The sequence below is a fragment of the Peromyscus eremicus genome, chromosome 22 (genome assembly GCF_949786415.1).
Source record: "Peromyscus eremicus chromosome 22, PerEre_H2_v1, whole genome shotgun sequence".
Classification (NCBI taxonomy): domain Eukaryota; kingdom Metazoa; phylum Chordata; class Mammalia; order Rodentia; family Cricetidae; genus Peromyscus; species Peromyscus eremicus.
In genome coordinates, this window is record NC_081437.1 from 14,892,345 (window position 1) to 14,906,210 (window position 13,866).

General features: G+C 43.6%; 1 long non-coding RNA gene across 1 annotated transcript; it reads right to left on the bottom strand.

Moving 5' to 3' along the window:
* Positions 1 to 1,828: 1,828 nt before the first annotated feature.
* LOC131897642 (uncharacterized) lies at positions 1,829 to 7,296 on the bottom strand. Its single transcript, XR_009375753.1, has 2 exons — positions 7,126 to 7,296; positions 1,829 to 2,057 (listed from the first exon to the last, which is right to left on the bottom strand). It is a non-coding gene; the product is annotated as an uncharacterized LOC131897642 (long non-coding RNA).
* Between the last annotated feature and the right edge of the window lie 6,570 nt (positions 7,297 to 13,866).

The following is a 13,866-nucleotide window of genomic DNA, read 5'->3' on the forward strand; positions in this document are numbered from 1 at the left end:
ATCTGATGGAGACACTTTTTCAGTTGTGGTCCCCTCTGCTTGGCTGTGTCAAATTGACAACCAAAAATAGCCCTCACAGAGTGTCCCTGATGTTTCTGTCGGGGAAATGGCAGAATGATTTCTAAACTGTTGAAGTGTCAGATGTGGTATCACTTCTGCATTACACTCCCTGTTACAGTTCAGGGAGGGGGGTGTGGTCCAATGGAGTTTCCACATTCATAAAAAGTGGTGAGTTTCTTTTAGTTTAAGAGAGAGAACATTCAGGTCCACCGTCTCTCTCAATATCCGAAAAGGAGGCTGATCAACAGCAGAGGAGAGGCCATGAAGCAACACTGAACCACATCTTGTCACTGGGAGAAAAGGCTACATCCACCCCAGGCTGTGCTTTCCAGTGCTCTACATCTCCCAAAGCTTCTCTTGTAATAAACACAGAAATGATCCCGGAAGTCTGGTTTTTCTTATCTAGAAGGAGACATTCAGCTATTCTTACTTTGAGGATAGTCAGCCTGGCTTTCGGCCTCCTCTTCGTTTCCAGAGACTGAACCCCACAGAACTTCCTATCTCAGACTTTTCTGTGTGTTGGAAAGAAGAGAGCCCGCAGAGGTCACGCATTCTGAGGACGCTCTTTTTAATTATTTTCTCAATGGTAGAAAGGCACTGCTGGCTGTTTGTTGGTTGTTTTTAAGTGACATTTCTGTGAGCAGGGTCAAGGTAGAATTTCCTCTCTGTGTTTTCTTTGCTTCCTCGCTTCCCACTTCTCTTTGCTCAACGTGCCAAAACTAACGTTTCTCGGTGGCTTTGGTATGTTTTATCCACTGGCAGGACTTTTGAGCTACAAAGATTTAAAGTTTGGAATGAGCATTGGTGGCCTTGAGTTTGACAGAAAAAAAAAAAAAGAAAAAAGAAAAAGAAAAAACCACCCGTTCCTAATCTCCTCAATGGCTTGTGTTTTAAAAAGTGCCACCTCTCAGTAAACATGGCTCTTCTTATGTAAGGTCTAATTAATCAAGTCAAAACGGTGTTGGGGAACTACCCAGTGAATTTGGAACACTACAGCTAACTTGGAATAAGTTTTTGAGAAGCCATGAATAACTCTCTGAGCTCTGCATACCACTTAACAATCTAGAGTGAACCTGACCCAAGGAAAGAACCCTCTCTTGTCCTTAATTCTAGCCAATACTGGCCTAGCAGTTCTTACAGAGTTATTATATTTTTTTTCTTTTTCTTTAACCTGTTGCTCTTTCTTCTTTGGAGGGAAAGGAAGTCTAGTTTCCTGGCTATTGTACACTTCTGTATGGAACCAGTAAGGCCAGCGTTCATGGGTGATAGCTGTGTGGATAACAGTTTTAGTCTGTCCCACCAGCAGGGTCGACCCTTACAGTTGCCCTGAAAATTTAGATGACTGAGAATGAGGTGAGCCGAGAGTGTGGAGAAACTGAGCAGATTCATGGATTCATGTGCCTTCTACAAAGGCACCATCAAAGAAAAATTACACTGCTTGAACATCTTTATCAGGTGACTTGAAAATTGCAATAAGAAGTGTGACTAAAAAAATGAGTTGTAAGGAAACTGGGCCTATTTGATAACCTAAGAGTAAGAAGTAAGAAGAGTTAGTCACTTTTTATTTTAAAGACAAGCAAGTGTTTATGTTTGCTGCAGTAACAAGGTCTATAGTTTCTAAAATCCAAGTTTCCAGTTTCTGATAAGACTGTTTATTGGTCAGAGCTCTAAGTTGCCAACACAGAATCCGTTCTGGTCAGTCAAAGCAGGAAAAGGGTTTTATTCAAGTATGGCAGGTATTTCACACAAAGGCAAGGAGGACCAGAGCTTTCCAGGAACCACGTGGGTGGAAAGGCTTTATTCGGCTTATAGGTTGCACTCCATCATCCAGGGGATCCAGTACAAGAGCTCAAGGCAGGAGCCTGGAGAAACTGTCCTTGTCACTTGTGAGAAGATTGGGGTGGATTCCAGCAGCTCTGCCATGTTGGTCTCTGCCATCACATCAATTTTTCTCCTTGTGGACAGTTTCTCTGATTGCTTATTTTCAGAACCCAACCCTTGTGAATGTACATCATTGTTAGAATCCAGGTTTAGGTGGCCAGCACATGATGAATGTTTATTACTGAAAATGAACACCACCTTCAACTGAGACATTAAGAATGAGCCAGGAAAACAGCCATTTCTGCTGTCCCTGCTAAGATGGCTAATTGGTTTGCATCATATTTAGTATTTTCTATGCTGGTTAGTTTTTGTCAATGTGACATAAACTTTGTTGCCTGGTGGTAGATTGGATGGGGAGATGAGTCAATGGAGGTGGATGAAGTGTTCCTCACTCAGCCTAATTCTAGGTGACCTTGATGTGCCCAATGGTTAGCATGGCATCACTCTATTGTCCACAATGCCATTGTCCGGCTGGAGGAAACAAAAGTGGACTTGTTATAAAGGACGCCATTCCCTTGATGTCCAGGATGAATGTGGCTGCTCTCTTGAGTGACTCTTTCCTTAGCCAAAGCTCTGACTGAATTCTCAAGGTCAGAACAGTATGTAGGAGGATCGTCTTCTGGGCCCTGGAATGTGTTTAGATCCCAGGTAAACATAATCTAGGAAATACATTCAGCTGGGACAAAGTTTGAACTTAGAAGGGCATCTCTGTCAAACTGTACAAAGCCTTCCCTGGTTATTTATTTTGAGCTTTAGTAGTAGTATCCCCTAGTCCCCATTTGGCCCTTTGATTGCAGAACCTCTGACTTTTTATCTACACACGGAACCTTCCTCAGACTCTGGTCATTTATCAAGCTTGTTTGGCTTGTAGTATATTTCCTATTTTCTCTCCCTGTGAATTGATTTGAAGTTGCTCTCAGGAGTTGCGTACAAGAGTATTCTTGGTAATAGGTGTGTGTGGAGGTGCCAATGGGTCTTTTCTCAAGTACGCTGTTTTCAGTTTTGGCTTTTCAAGGGCTGATAGGAGAAGGGAAGGCAAGTGTGGCTTGCAGAGAAGGGAAGGATCCTTGATGCAGGATGAGCCACACGAGCAAAGTCATGGGATGCTGGAAACACACAGCAGCCCCAGGGCAGATGTGAGTCTTTTGATTTGGCTTCCGTGTAGATCGTGGGGAGGAAGAGGGAGACAAGAGGTGAGCCTGGTAGGACAGACTGGGCTAAATAAAGTCAAACAGAGCTAGGAGCAAAAGAGAGACTGTCCAGGCCAAATCGGCCACACAGGCCTCTAAGACAAAAATTGTTAAGAAACTAAAAGGTTGCCAAATGTGATTCATGGACCAGCCTCTGTTGATTCATATTAGAGTCGTCATAATTAGTTAAGAAAATAGAATCTTGGAAAAAAAATTGTGTGTGAAGAAATGCAAGGAACATTGATTAGTAATTGCATCACTTCAATTAAGAAACTCAGATATAAAAGAAAACTAAGTGGCATTGTTACTGTGTGAAAGGGAAGTTGTCTTTTGATACCCCAAGCATAAGTCACCCCAATCCCTATGGGTTTTAAAAAATACAATCTGGAAGGTAAATCAAAGAAGATGCAAATGAATGTTATAAAAGTTTCAAATGATGCTCTCCAAATCCAGTTAGAAAAGTTTCAAATGATGCTCTCCCAAATCTAGTGGCTTTATGCTGTCCTCTGTCTGGTTTCAGTCAGAGATCTTGGAGCTAGAGTTTCCAGTCAGGACAAGTTATGCATCCATTAACCATATATCCACCCAGCCCTTCACCCACCCCTTCACCCACCCCTTCACCCAGCCACCCACCAACCCCTAAGACTTTGAATCCTGTACAACATATGCTAAGCCCACTTGTGCACACTTATTTTGTGTCAAGTAAGTGAACTCCTAACAATGAAAAGTCAAACTTTCTCCAGAAGTGCCAGGAACAATACTGATCTATGGATCTCTTAACTTTTGATTAGGATCACCCTCCCTCCCCTCCACCTCTCTCCCTCCCTCCCTCTGTCTATTGATTTAGGTCTTAAATGACCTCCAAAGTTGCACATGTTAAAGACTTGGTGCCCAATTATGGTGGTGCTACTGAGAGGGGGTGGAAACTTTCCGAGGAGTTGGAAGGAAGTTAGGTCATTAAGGATGTGCTCTCAAGGGCACGTTGGGATCAGGTTCCTTTCTGCCATCTCCTCCACTGGATGCTCTTGCCATGATTATCTGTGTTGCTATAGGCTCAAAGTAGCCTTAGCCACCAGGCCCTGGAACTTCTGCAATTGTGAGCCTAAATCAAATGTCTGTTTTATTAGCTGTTTATCTCAAGAACAAAAAAGTGACCGGCACCCTTATTTTGTGATAAATAAGTAAATGTCCAAATAATGAAAATCAACCTCCTCTGAAAGTGCCAAAGGAGTATTTTCATATCAGGAAAATATTTAATGGCAAGGAAATTATCGTCTCCTCTTGAGTATCTTACTTATAAACACTTGTACCTTTAAATTAACTTCATTAAACTAAATGAGGCTTCCTTTCCTAACGTCTGCTGCATCACTGTTTTGGTTGTCTGGAATCACTTCTGATGATGAACTGGTTATTTTCTTCAAGATTATTTTCAATCTAAGTCATCAATGTCACACATTTTAATTTTGAGCTACACACTTTTTGTTTTCTCTGATGTTCTCATGATCTCATTTCCAACTCAGATTGTGGTCAGGAACTCCCATACCTGGGTGTTGGCTTGGTGATGTCTTTCATTTCTGGCAAAGTTATTTTATTTACATTTGTGAATATAATACATTTATGCATTTATTACTGAAGCCTCGCGTTTAGGGATGTGGGGTGGCAGAGCTGTTTTCCAAGTCCTATTTGATAAATGTACAAACTGGATAAGGTTTACGTGGACCAGGCAGGGAGCAGGAGAGCATCACCTTGGCCACACATTTACCAGAATCATCACTCTGCCTCTTTTGGAATCCCAAGATGGATAAATTACAAAAGATAGGAAAAGGAATCTTTTTTTTTTCACTTATTAAAAAGACTTTGCTAAAACTCTCTCTGTGTGTTTGGCCTCATTTACCCTGGTCTACTTGTCCAGACCTCCACAGCATTGTACATCATCCACAGGACTCCCAGCATACACTAAGCTGGATCTAGAAAGGGAAAGAAAATGGGTCCCCTCTAAAGCTTCTAGAAAAAGACAGCCCTAATGACACCTTGACATTAGTCCAGTAAAACGATTTGAGATTTCCAATTTCTAGAACTTTCCAAGAATAAATTTGAGTTAGCTTAAGTCATTGAGTTTACGGTAATTTGTCTCAGCTGTCCTGGGACATGGAAACATAACTGAATGACATTTTTACTTACAATATAGCTCTTTAGAGATCACATGCTCATCTCTCTGTCCCATCACTGGGCACACCAGCACACTGTCTACTAGATCTTTTAGGATGCAAGAAATGGAGACACATTCCCACGAAGTCTAATAAAAGATGCTCATCATGGTACTGTGTGGGCTGAAAAAAATAGTGGGCAACGCTGTTCCAGCTGCTGTCTTACTGAGCCTCATGGCAACTGGAACACCATTTTATTGTTTGTTTTGTTGTTGTTGTTGTTGTTGTTTACATTTATTTGTTGTGTGTGTGCTCACACATGTGGAGGTGAGGACGACTTATGGGGGTCTGTTCTCTCCTTCCATCACGTGGGTCTCAGGAATCAAGTACCTTTACCTGCCAAGACATCTTATTGGCTCACTTGAATACCTTTTAAACAAAGCGTTAGTTTTGGTCACTGAGCGAATCAACATTAGTGACGATTCCCTCTGATATTTAAGTGACTCAAGTTCTCTCTTCCCTGCTACTAGCTTTTGTTTCGAGTCTCTCATTCCAACTGGTCCAAGGAAAAGTCCTGGTTTTCTGGACAAGCTCAGAGTGGAATTCTCCTGGGGCGGGGGGTAGGGGGTGGGGCGGGGGGGGGGGGGAACGACGACAACAAAGTTGTCTCACTAGTATGACTTCTGTGATGCTGGCAGCCAAAACATCATTGTCTTTGGTTGGGTGGTCACCCCCCAGTTTGACCAGCTGTGGTCAGAGTGATGGAGCTACAAGTTATAAAGACTAGAAACTGATAGGTGGGTTGCCGAGTGCAAAGTGGCTGTGGATTGGGCGGCTCAGAGACCCTCTTCAGTCCACACCCAGCTCTCAGCAAATGCTTCTTGAGCAGAAATTACTTAGGTAGGTGCAAACAAACGGTACAGTCTCAATAAAGTCTCTACAAACTCTCTGTCACGGAAGAGAAAAAGGGTGTGTACATGGAGCTATCCATGATAAGACAACAGCACATCCAATAGCTTTCTATCCTAGCATAATAAAGTTGTTTTTTGTTTTTTTTTTTTGCTATATAAGTACATTGGTGAATGTTATATTAGCAATGACTCCCTCCCTCTCCTAATCAGAAATTCTGTTAGGTGTGAATTTATATTTATTTTCTTTTTCCGGGATTATTTGTAGGTTTACTTTCTAATAGATGTTGTAGGTAGTAGTAAAGCTATGAACTGGGCAGGGTAAACTGAGGCTTGCTTATAGTTGTGTGTGTGTGTATGTGTGTGCGTGTGCGTGTGCGTGTGTGTGTGTGTGTGTGTGTGTGTGTGTGTAATTATATTTAGGACAAGCAATTTAACTGTGATACTTTGTCCAAGTATAATAAGAAATAAATTATTATTGCATGATAAGGTTAGGACTCCAAATTCTCATGAAAAGAGTCATATCACGTGACTAGAAGCACCAAAAATGGAATCTTGCTAGGAGTCTTGGAAGAAAAAGTGCCAACTTTGAGAGAAGACATCTCTGTGCAAAGTGTAATCCCCTCTCTTTCCCCATTGACAGGGAGGGCTACACCAGCCCCTCCCTCCCTTCCTGGAGTCTGCCGTCCGTCAGTGAGGAGGAGGCTGGAGGCATTCAGAGAATGCCTGACAGAGCCCAGCTGACCACCACTGCAGATCTGGGGGCCCAAAGCCAAGTTATTCTTGTAGGGAAGAAGAGGTTCCTGAGAGATAAAATGGGGAGAGAAGAAACGTGACAAGGAAAAAGAGTTAAAAAAAGATACGGGCCTGGAAGAGGGGAAGAGATGGGAGGGTGAGTTTGGAAGGTAGGCAGTCCCTCTGCAGGGCAGTGGGTCCCACCTGGGCGGTATTTCCTCTCCTTGGGGCATGGGGCGTCTTATCAAGAACAGGATAGAGCTTTCTAGTGATGAAAGGCTGAACACTTCACACAGGTCCAGGGGGATCTGAGTTTGGAGAAACAGGAAAACAAAGGCAGGGTAGTGGTAACTGGTCACCTGCGGTCAACAGGCAAGCACAGGTCACTTCCTTCAAGGGTTCCTGGGGAGGGAAGGCCACAGCTCAAGTCACCACATCAAAGCACAAAAGATGTTTGGGGAGAGGAGCCAGTACGGACAGGATTGCCTCAGGCACTGGCCGTTATAAAGAAAACAGAACACACAGGCATCATTTTAACTCTGCATGGGCACGGAGTCCCCAGAAGACTTCCTGATGCGTGAGAGCTTGCAAATGGAAATCATATGCAAATGGAAATGATATGCATAAAATATTACTAGTCTCTTAGTGTAGTGATCTGCCTGTGGTGACTACTTGAATTAAAGCAAACCTTATGGACACTACATTTTGTAGATTCTCCTACGACCTCAGTTTCCCCAGTCTTCAGTTCTTACACCATACAAGTGGTCACAAAATCTCCCCAGTTGGTCACAAGCAAAATATAATATGGTCAAATTATGGAGGACCGCAGCTGGCTGGTGATGGAGTGCTGCCACCGGCTGGTGATGGTAATAATGGTCACCATCTGGCGAATGATTACTACTTGCAAACTACCGAATTCTATATTTCATCCCCTTCAGTTCTCCCCCAAACATGGTGGGCTGTTCTCCCCACTTTGCGGCTATGGAATGAGTGTGAGTAAACTGTCTGTTTCCTAACTAATAAGTGTCAGAGACCCCTCTGAGTCTAAATCTCATAGGAGCTGCCTACTGATGGAAAGTGGGCAATGGAGAGGACTTGGGATGGCCATTGAAAGATGAACCAAAATTACATACGGAAAGGAGTAGAAGACAATTCAAAACAGGATTGAGACACATGAGTGAAAACAGAGAGCTGAGGAGGTCAGACTGCTTGGCATTGCATTCACCCTAGTTAATATATCTAGGCATGGGTTTAGAAAGGGAAACAGAGCCAAATGGGGAAGCTGTTGAAATGCAGCCTGAGAAATTTGCTCACAATTCATTATGGGATAGGGAGTTTTGGGGGTGTCTTAGTATTAGAATGATGCAAGCAGTTTATCTGATTTTATTTATTTATTTATTTTAGATCATTTTAAAAACAATTATTTGGGGGCAGCAATGACTTTAGCAGGAAGTTAGAGGCAGGAGAGAAGAATGGGATAGGGGACAAGAAAATGCTAGTATTCAGTAGATAATATTTGCAAGACTAAAGAAAAGTATCTTGACAAACCTAGTTACTGACGTAATGTCAGGCCATCAAACACTGGAAGGGAGAAAGAGGAGGGAAAATAAATTTCTTCACCCCCGAAGATACCACGGGTGTAGCACAAGATATGTACCAGCCAGTTTGCAAGCAAGTTGGGTGGGTTTTGCCTAATCGTAGACCTACCTAGACGGCCTGGCAGCTAACTGCTCTTCATAAGTCAGGTATTCCGGCTTCATGTTCGTAAGGCCCTTAAGTGGGCTGCTCATGTGAGACTCATTTCAGAGGCAGCTCTAGTCAAGGGAGTGAAAACTGGTGTATTTTATTAGGGGCCTCTGGGCCGGAAACTTCCGTGTGTCTTGGGTCCTTTGGGTCCCTCCGGTAACATCGTGAAGTTACCACTCCTCTGTAACAGCTGTGGTAACAGGCAGAGCGCTGACGCTAGAGGCCAAAAGCTACAAAGTAGAGAAAGAGGGATTTTGAACTTGATCTGTCCTTACTCTTTCTCTCTCTCCCTCCCCTCTCTCTCCTCTTTTTCTTCCTTCCTTCCCTTTCCCCTCATTATGTTCTACCCCTCTCCAAATCCCCCTCTCTCCATTTTTTTTTCAGGGTCTCATATAACCCGGGCTGCCCTTGAACTCTCTATGTAGCCAAAGCTGGTTTTGAACTCTTGGTCTTCCTACCTCAGCCTCCCAAGTACTAGGCTTGTAGGTGTGTGCTTCTGTGCCTAGCAAGCCCTGGGAATCAAAACCAGGGCCTTGTAGACAAGCAGTCACTCTACCACTGAGCTCTAACCCCCACTTGAACTTGGTCCCTTTCTAACCCAAAGTCTCTATGTTCTATCTCATCCTCGTTAAAACTAATAAACAAACAAAGAAGAACCAAAGACTGGGAGGGAAAAGAAGAAATATGATGAGATTATAAGGGAATCCCAAAAATCCAAGGCATTTTCCTTGTTTTGATGTGAGCTTTGGTTTGGACCTATGGTTTGTGATCTATAGGGGACTGGTCCACACTGAGTTGGGTACAGTGACTGTGTGACTCTCCCCCAGCACTGGAGTTTATGAAAAGGAGTCACCCTCTCTCCCTCTTCCTCAGAAAGAGGGGGTCCCAAGGGAGTCCTCCTTGATACAATCGGGCTGGCTTGCTGAGATGGCCTTAATCCTGGAAAATTCATGTCCGTGACATCACTATAAAAACAAACCAATTTCACCTGAATTTTCAAGGGGCAACAATTAGAAGGAAGAATGTAAAGTTCACTTTTGACAAAGCACGTGACTCTTCACAGAGCCTCTTTTACCAGCGGAATGATTTATAGCTAAACTATAAAGACTACAGACTAAAGAGAAAAAGGATAGTGAAAACAAAGGATCCTGTTAATCCACTTTTGAACAGGGAAAGGAGGTAAGCTCTGGGATAACATATGGCACACTTGATACATTTTTTTTTTAATGCCGTATGATGGTCGGCGTGCCTGTGCAAGTTGGTTTTGTATTTATATAGGATGGGTCTATTTCCCCCACCCCCGCCCCCGATCTTTGTAAAAACATCTCAAGACACATAGGATGGGGAAGGCCACCAATTCTTGAGTCACTGCAGGTAACTGCACAGTAATGTGGTTGTTATGTGGACTGCTAATGACACCAGTCTACGCCTGTGAGGATGATGGAACTTCCATTATCCTTTAGCTTAACTGGACAAATAGCTTGAGGCAGGATTAAGGCCATACTGCATAAGGACAGTGGGGACAAGAGCCATGTTATAGACCGAACAGTTAGGTATTCTGGACCTGGTAGTGCTCAGGGTTGTAATGAGGTCTGTAGAAGATTCTGACTTGAGCTCTCTGAATCATATGATTAAAGGTCTCAGAAGCGCCCATAGATAGTTGTAGAACAAAGAAGAACATGGACAAGGGGGTAGTGGAATTGTCAAGATCTGCTACTGACTACCTTTTAAAATCAGGGAACCAGGTTTTATACGTGATCCCATCCCCCACAGCCTACCACTGATTCTCATTCTAGAGCACTGCATGTCAAAGGCTGGTTGAACGTAAGACTTCTTTGACCACCATTTAAATTGCTGGACTTTGGGTGTATATGACCAAAAGGAACCCTATGGGAAAAGCGGTATCCCAGGAGTCTAAGTTGGCAATCTTGTCTAGAATCTATGAGCTTCTACTTCCAAAACTGAAAGCTGCCTAGCTTTTTCCAATTGGAGTAGTAATACAGATTGGCTGGAGTGGGCTGGGTGTTTCATTTTCTTAAGATGGACTTGCTGTATCCCAGTGTAGTCTAAAGTTAGTAAATAAGACATCGACTTCTCCAGCAGAGAACTCTCTGCTCCAATGATGGTCACTACTCATCAATTGCTCGACTGTCTCAATCCATCTGGAAAGCTCAACTGTGTAAACATTAGAGCTGGTGTTGTTTGCAGTAGATTGGCAGGGCTCCTATTCAAGGCAAAAACAAACGTCTCAATCACTTCATATTTTTGCCCTTCCTTCCCCTGGGCTCCCGCAATAATTATGTATTTCCATCAGCCCTTATCACGCTCTGTTTTAATGACTTAATTCTTTTACCAGGAACTCTTTGTGGGTAGAGGCCAGGGGTGGTACTTGATACAGAGTGGAACATCAACATTCATTGTGATGAAGTTGAGTTAATGAGCTTTTGTTGTGAAAGTGGATAGAAAACTAAGCCACTGAGATTCCGTCAGCTTGGTGGATTGTCTTCCAGATAGAGAGTGCTTTGTAACTCTTACTCCGCACCTATTACATCTTAGCTTAAGGCATGGATTCAGAGGATCTCTGCACTTTATTATCTCATCTTCTTCCTAACTGTGAGTGTTAAGCTGTTCACAGTCTCCCTCAAGCAAAATCTCGATGCTTGTCTGCACAAGGGGCAGTTAGAAGACACTGTCCATTAGTAGTGCTCTCGTATCCCACCCGTAGCAATAGAACTAATTTGCTCCACTGCAGCCCCCAGACAATGGCTGAGCTTGGTGGAGATCCCTGGGTGTGGGCATGTCTGACTAACATAGGACTTCTCAGTTGGACAATGTTTGTTCCTGATTGGACAGAGGCCCCTCTGCCCCATTTTTCTTCCTCTCTCCTTTCTCTTCACTATCAGATATCTATCATAATCTAAGGACTCCCTACCCAATGCTGTTTCCCCTTTGGGTTTCACTGTCTTTACTTTACAATAAATCTCTCAGACACCAATCTCCCATCTCAGAATCTGCTTCTCCAGGGATCTGAGCTAGCACATCTACACACGACCTCATCAGATACAGTTTCCTTCTTAAGACACGATGGAGAGATGTTATTAACTTGATTGCACTGCATCTTACATCACAGATATAGCCATGTCGACATACCTGTCCCCCAAAGAAAGCCATTGATCCCGACAACAAAGTCTAGTCAAAAGTCAAGTTTTGGATCTTCATGTTGTTGGGGACAAGATGCCGTCTCCTAGGGGTGGCTTATGGAGAGAACGGGCCATTTTAAGTCAACATCCCATGCACTAGCACTTTGCCAAGGCTTTACAAGTTGGATCACAGCCTGAAGAGAGCAAGCACCGGGTGAGAGGAGGGCCGCTGGACATGTTTGGAGGTGATAACAAGAACAGCCGCGTTTCAGAGTGCTTTATGAGTGTTCTTGGATGGGGCCCTTGAGAAGTCTACCGCTTTCATGCCACTTGGCATCTTGTAGTTTTTGGCACAAGCTGCGTTGGAGCTTGGAATGATACTATCACAGTCTCTTTGTTCTGCCAAATGACTGACTACCGCTTCAAGTCTCATGTTTGCTTCTGCCTTGCCAGCCTGTGGTTCCTGTTCGCCTCCCTGGGAGCTGATAGTGTGTCTGGGGGAAGCTGAGCAAAAGACAGAGCCAAGAAAATCAAGCAACCGGCATTCCATTATTTATCCACTCGGCGTTTGCAGTTTGACATTCTCGATGACTATTGGAACCTCCCTCCTTAGTAGAAGGCATTATCAGCTAGACAGCAGACACATACTTCTCCTACTATAAAACGCCTCTGCACTAGGTGTTGAAAACTCCGACTCCGTCAGCTGTGTTTTGATGTGCTCAACTACATGGAAGCCAGGGAAACATGACAATACCTCAACTCCTACGTGATTTAATGTAAGGTCGCAATCACATGGCTAGCAAGTGCTTTCTAGGAAGCAGAATACAAGACATCAACACAGATGGTAGCCAACTCCAGAGAGCCTTCCATAACTACACCTTGGCATCAGCCTTACAGCAATCCCACAGACCTTTTGGCATCTGTGAAACGCTGGTTGATTTTGTGCATTTTAATGCCTTGCTTTGGACGTTAGAAAGATACTGGATGTCAATATAGACTAACCCCTGTCTGGAGGCAGGAATCCCTCTCCAATGGAGCGGGCCCTATCCCAAGCAGGCATTAGGTCCCAGAGACAGGAAGTAAGGAGAAATCCAGTCTTGTGTCACCTTTGAAGATGTCTTCATGAGAGCCCTGTGGTACCAAAGCTGTGGGTGCCTAAGCAATGGGCCCACTCACATCCCTGGTCTCACTCTCACATCTAATTATGAACAGACTTGTAAGTAGAACGGCAGGAAGATGAATTCTTTGATCATCTCAAAGTTATATGTACTGTGTTTTATTAATTGAACTATTTGACCAAGTTGGTCACTGACATGATCAATTTTTTTCACTTTACGTTCTTCTCCCCAGAGGTAGGTTCTTCCCCAACCAAATGTGTATTTTTACCCTTGTGTTTTTTTTTTTAAGCATTGTCTATTGTTATCCTACCAGGAAACCCAGAATTTCACTCTCCTTCGTTTCTATCTCTCCCGTAGTTCCCACCGTCTCGTGTACTTTAGTCTCATCATTTTTGCAATCTAATATAATTTTGATTAAGTCGATGGTCAGTATTTAAATTTTCATAACCATGTAATAATTTGGGGTGAGTCTTTTGCTATTGTTTTAATGCTCTTATAGCAAAATAGCATTCAACCTGCTAATACTCGCCCAGATCTTCTGGCCAATGTCATCCCTAGAGCCATTTCTTGGAGCCTTCTCAATTGTGCTCATGTATTGGTGGAAGGACTAAGGCAACTCCACGTAGTTAACAGGGAGGTTTATTTGGGGCTTTTACTTACAACAAGTAAAGGGATAGGTTACAGGGTCCGGGAGAGGCGAAGTGCAGTCCAGCGTTGTTCTCCCGAGAACTCTGCTCAGTCGGTCTGACAGCATCCAGCATCACCAGGAACCAAGAGACCCGGGTCTTAAGGGCTCCCATCTTGGCCCCGCCTCAGGGGCAGGCCATAGGTAGTTACTGGAAGCCTCAATGGGGTAGTACTTCCAGGTCAAAGCTATCCACTACACTCATGAAGCTTTTTAATCTTTTCTGTCTGGATGGTTACTGGACGGATGTCCGTCC